Source organism: Rhinopithecus bieti, unplaced genomic scaffold (genome assembly GCF_001698545.2).
Source record: "Rhinopithecus bieti isolate Rb0 unplaced genomic scaffold, ASM169854v2 scaffold_33213, whole genome shotgun sequence".
Classification (NCBI taxonomy): Eukaryota; Metazoa; Chordata; class Mammalia; order Primates; family Cercopithecidae; genus Rhinopithecus; species Rhinopithecus bieti.
In genome coordinates, this window is record NW_016814144.1 from 267,752 (window position 1) to 273,751 (window position 6,000).

Below are 6,000 nucleotides of genomic sequence, written 5' to 3' on the forward strand. Positions count from 1 at the left end.
TCAATTCTTTGGGAATTAAGATAGGCAATAATGTCACCTGTAAACAAAGACAGTTTATTTTTTTTCTTCCCAAACTGTATACTTTTTTTTTTTCTTTTTTTGAGACAGAGTCTCATTCTGTCACCCAGACTGGAGTGCAGTAGTGGGATCTCGGCTCACTGCAACTTCTGCCTCCTGGGTTCAAGCAATTCTCCTGCCTCAGCTTCCTGAGTAGCTGGGATTACAGGCATGCACCACCATGCCTGGCTAATTTTTATGTTTTTAGTAGAGATGGGGTTTCACCTTGCTGGTCAGGCTGGTCTCAAACTCCTGACATTGTGATCCACCCTCTTCATCTTCCCAAAGTGCTGGGATTACAGGCATGAGCCACTGCACCCAGCCTGTATACATTTTAGTTCCTTTTTTGTCTTGTTATATTAGGACGTCCAGTACAGTGTTGAGAAGGAGTGGTGAGGGGACTTTTTTTGCCTTTTCCTGGTAGGAGTGCTTTTGAACAGTACAGTTTCTCCACATGTGCCCTATTAAATCAAAGTTATGGTGGGTGTTTGGGACCTTTGGTCTGGAAGATTTCTAATGGCCTCATTGACAGGTGCATTTGTATGTTATGGTGTAACTTCACACTCGAAATATTTTTGTCTTTGTTATAGCATTCTGCTATAGCTGCTAAAATGCTGAGGCTTAAGAAATTCTTCTTCATGAATACTTATTACCTCCTTCTCAGCTATTGTCTTTTTACCCTTGTCACTGTCTTTAGTGGATACTGGGATTTGCTGTTTGTAATTGTTGTCCTAGTGATCTGCTTCCTGTGTGATATACTAGATCTATTAGTGTCTCCTGCATATCCCATGGCTGGGGATGTGAAGAGTAATAGATAAGAGAGCCTCCCATGGAAGTAGCTGAAGGGTTTGTGTGTTTGGGAGAGGAGATTAGGAAAGTTCACAAGTAATAATATAAACTAGAATAAAAAAGTAGCATGGGATAAATATAAATGATATTCAGTGGGATTCTAAAAGGAAGGAATTGTATGAAGTTGTGAGGGATAAATGATCATTGAAATCAGCCTTCAAGATAAGAAGTACTAATGAATAGAAATAGGGAGAAATAATTCTTTGGTGGTTGAGGAGTTTTATTTAAAGATTCTCCATATATAACACATTGTCAAGGGGAAAAGGAGCATGAAGATGAAGTGTAGCGTGAATACACTTCTTAAAAGTGCATTTTGGTGGCTCCATGGATGGCCTGTTCTCAAGGATAAGGGAAGTTAACTCTGGGAGGGAGTGAATATTTTAGGTTTAGATATAGGCATTTCTTTATCCAGTTGCTTTATTGGATATCTTACACTGAATAATAATATACAGGGAATAGTCTCTCTGGAGCATCCTTTGCACAGCGGCTCATTCTAAATCCCCATCATCAGTGCATGCATTGAGAGAATAACACACATCTGCTACAGCCTGTATGTATGTCTCTCAGTGTTTGACACAGCTTCGCACAACCTTCATAATCACCTCAGCAAACTCAGGGCTAAACCCTTTGAGACAACAGAGCAACAAGTGTGATTTCTCTGCACACATATGATGTTTAGAGATGAGGACAGGGAGAAGTGCAGAAACAATAGCACACCTTTTGGGTTTTTTGTATCTGGAAAGATAAGCACACTCAGGGGAGAAAATGTAGGGTCCACTAGGGTTGAAAGAGTAGAAACCAGTGACAGAAATGCCAGCTGCCCATGAAGCATGAAAGAAGCAGCTAACAAAAGCTAAGCCCCGTCCCGCTGGTGGCAGCTCTGCCAAGCCTGTTTTGATAGAATTGAATTTTTGCACACCTCACAACAAAGCACTCAGCCTTTCAGTTGTTGCTTTGAGTCATTTATTCTAATAACATCATTAACCCAGGGAACAGCACTAAGTGATTCTGTTTGGGTTGAAGCCAGTAAGAAGCCCAAGGATGAAATGTATCACTTCATGCCGGATCTTTACAAACACCATTCCTGGCACTAGAGGTTTACTTGACTTCTCTCCCTGATAGCCCAGGGACCTATCTTCTGCCAAGGTTTCAATGAAGATGACCAATCAGAATCATCTAAGCCAAAATAAACCTCTCTTTATCCTCCAAGAGCAGATTTGCTTGTGTGAATGACGCAGCTGTTGTCTTGCCAAGTCAACAGCTTTAGAAGTGAATAGACTACTTAGAGGCCAGTGATTATAAATGTACAAAAAGAGGAAAGACTCCACAAAGAGTATGTGAGATTTATGACCTTTGAGAAATTGCACTTGGCTGAGCCAGTGACGACAAGATCAAGTGGGGAAGCATGGACCTCTGCACCGAACCACTGTGCTAGATCTTTGTGAACAAGGAATTCCATTTGTTTGGTTATTCACCAGGACTCCAAGTATACTGTTTTGTCTGATAAGAAGCTAAAACGGCCAAATTCAGCTCAAAGGAAATCCCATGGCCACTCAGGCAGCAACACTAGCTTACAGAATCTGGACAAAATTCAACTGCTGTAGTGGAAGGGAGCTCAAGAAGGAGTATATGAAGTCTCTATCTTAAGTTCTGTTTAAAGTGACACAAAAATAATAGCTTGTCATGTGAGCAAACCAAAAAAAGCATCATGTGGCCAGGTGCGGTGGCTCATGCCTGTAATCCCAGCACTTTGGGAGGCCGAGGTGGGTGGATCACAGCTTCAAGAGTTTGTGACCAGCCTGACCAAAATGGAGAAACCTTGTATCTACTAAAAATACAAAAATTAGCCAGGCATGGGGGCACACACCTGTAATCCCAGCTACTTAGGAGGCTGAGGCAGAAGAATCGCTTGAACCTGGGAGGCGGAGGTTGCAGTGAGCTGAGATCGGGCCACTGCACTTCTGCCTGGGTGACAGAGTGAAACTCCATCCTGACAATCGCATGCTCAAAAAAAAAAAAAAAAAAAAAAAAAAACAACAAACAAGCAATCGCATTTTTTAGTCATCGAAATCGGATTACAGAAAAATAAAAATCACTGTGGTGTACTGTCAGAAGACCCTCAAAACATTTCCCACTATTCAGAGTGCAGAGAAAAAAAATCAGGAGGAAATTCTGCTTATAAATGCTTATTAGACATTCCCAATAAAGACAAATTCCTTCTTCAAATCTCACATAAACTGGCCCCACATACACAGAAAGCAATCAGCAAGTTGCTAAAGTAAAGGATAAAAAGACAGCCACAAATAATAGTCCACAAGTTTCTGAGGACAAGAGTATGATATCATAAGGAGCTCTTTTTCACTGAAGTTACCCAAAGCCAACTATCCTGTCTTCTACCACAGCTTAACTGTTGTTAGACTTTCACCTGAAATGTCTGCCTTATCTTTGTCTCATGATGAAAATAAAGACTGTCCAAGCAACCACAAGAACCATAAATGTGGTTCTCATCGATGGGGATACACGGGGGACAGCAACTTGTCAATTTCAGACTGTGCGGGCATGTACTCTTCAAAGGAGCAGTTCCTCTGCATTATAGCACTGTGTGACACAGAGAAAAATAGAAACAAACGATGTGTCTGTAGCAAGGTTGCTTCTGGAGGTATTACATTATGCATCTCTCCTCTCTCTGCTTCTCCTTCTTCCCTCTCCCTTCATATTTCCTGCTGTATCTTCTCCATGTGGCTTTAATAAATGGGAGCATCTGCCTGTATCTGAAATGGCTACAGGTGTTGCTATCACATTACCAGTGTGTTGATTTAATATAGTATTATTGTGTCATTTCACTCCAATGCCTGAACTTTGTGGAAAATGGCAACCTTGAATGGGGTAGAAGACACTCATCTACCCCTCAAGTGAATTCTTTGCAGATTTATGTTTATCAGTGATTGATTACGACCAACCGCCACATGTCATCCACTTCCAATAAAATTTTAGTTAAATAGAGGCCTTAAGGAGAGTAATCCCAGCTCTCTCAAACATCACTACCAGGGGATCCCATTTCTTGTTCAAATTCAATCTTGAAGTAGATTCTTTTTAAGCTGAATCAGTTAGAATTAACATGGATTAGAAGAAAAAAAGATTAAACAACTTTTGAAAATAATTGTAACTATTAAAATGATAATAACTGAAATTAATTGAGAATACCATACTTCAGGTATTGTGCTAGGACATTATTTACCTGGCTTATCTCATTTAACAATTATTTGGTGGAATCTAACAATTTTAAATTGCTCATAGTATTGGTAAGTTAAACTAGCAATCTGTTTTTATTTTCCCACACTGAATTATATATTAGATGCCTTTATTGTTTTAGCTTTGTAATTTTAAAAAATGTGCCCAGGACTTCATTGCAGGTATTCTTCAGTATGGAAAACTCCCCATCTCCTTTCTACTTTACTACCACTGTGTTTTTGGTTTTTTTTAAAGTTGGAAAGGTAGCCCATATTTTAGAACTATAAGATAAATTCCTGTAGCTTTTCATTCTAAATTTTTTGTTTCTAATAAAATGAAAGCATTCATTTATGGGATGACATCTGATATTAGATAATAATATTGTTTATACTATATGTCAGCTTTTATAGCTCATAGTCAAATTTACAATAATTCAATCTCAGATTTCTAGAATATATTTGTCCTTTCTGTAAATGATTTGCATCTCTTCATAAAATCTTAGTTTGAACTATCCAGTTATGCCTTCTTGTTTTAGGATACTTCAAATGTCTTGGGCAAGAATTTAGGAGAATAATATAAATGGAAAAGATGTAAAGAAATGAACAATGTACCACGTTCCTTATAATGAAAGAATTGAAACTCTAGATGACAAGAAGGTGGTATATATATTAGTAAATGTTAAAGCCCCGTTGTGTATACATGAGAATGTGGAAGGAAAGGGTCTTGCATATCATCGATGGGGACACACAGGGAACAGCAACTTGTCAATCTCAGACTGTGCAGGCACGTACCCTTCAAAGTAGCAGTTCCTCTGCATTACAGCACTGTGTGACACAGAGAAAAAAATAGAAACAAATGATGTGTCTGTAGCAAGGTTGCTTCTGGAGGTATTAATTTATGCATCTCTCCTCTCTCTGCTTCTCCTTCTTCCCTCTTCCTTCATTTCCTGCTGGAGCTGGGCCTTACAGCTCCTTGTCTGAGGGATCTGGGCAGGGAAGGCAGCAGAAGCTTCCGGAAGACACAGGGTCTTCAGGCCAGGTGCCCTGGATACAGGGTGAAGAGAAGGAGCTTTGGAAAGAAGGGTCTGAGGGTAGAACCTGCAATGCCTCTCCTGGACCCAAGGGTGGGTGAGTGACTGCTCTCTGGCGGAATGGCTGCTGCTTCATCCCTTGCTGTGAGGGACCCAGAGGGACGACTCACAGCCTGAATGAGGACGCCCTGTTCCTCTGACCCAGAAGCAGCCAGAGCCTGCTAACTGGGAAACAAGAGCAGGGGCCATCCACCTTCAGCAGTGATTGGCGATCCAACTGGCTTCTTCACCAACCTGGTTGGAATTAAGTCCACTGGAAGGAAACAACAATGATTTTTAATATGAATTTAGTTTTTTTGTTGTTGTTGTTTGTTTGTTTGTTTGTTTGAGACAGCGTCTCGCTCTGTCGCCCAGGCTGGAGTGCAGTGGCGTGATCTCGGCTCACTGCAAGCTCCGCCTCCTGGGTTCACACCATTCTCCTGCCGCAGCCTCCTGAGTTGGGATTACAGGCCTGAGCCACCATGCCCGGCCCTAAGTTTTTATATTGGAATTTGTTTTGCCTTAAATAAGGAATGAAGATTGATTGGATGAATTGTAGAATCTATAGAAGGGAATATTCTGCCACTACTGAAATCCATGTGGTACAGCCACACATGCTGATAGGGAAAGTGTCCAAGGTCCCACACTCAGTGTAAAAGCAAGATGTGCGATACGGTTTGGCTCTGTGTCCCCACCCAAATCTCATGTTGACTTGTAATTCCCAATGTTGGGAGAGGGACCAGGTGGAAGGTAATTGCATCATGGGGACAGATTCCGTCTTGCTGTTCTCATGA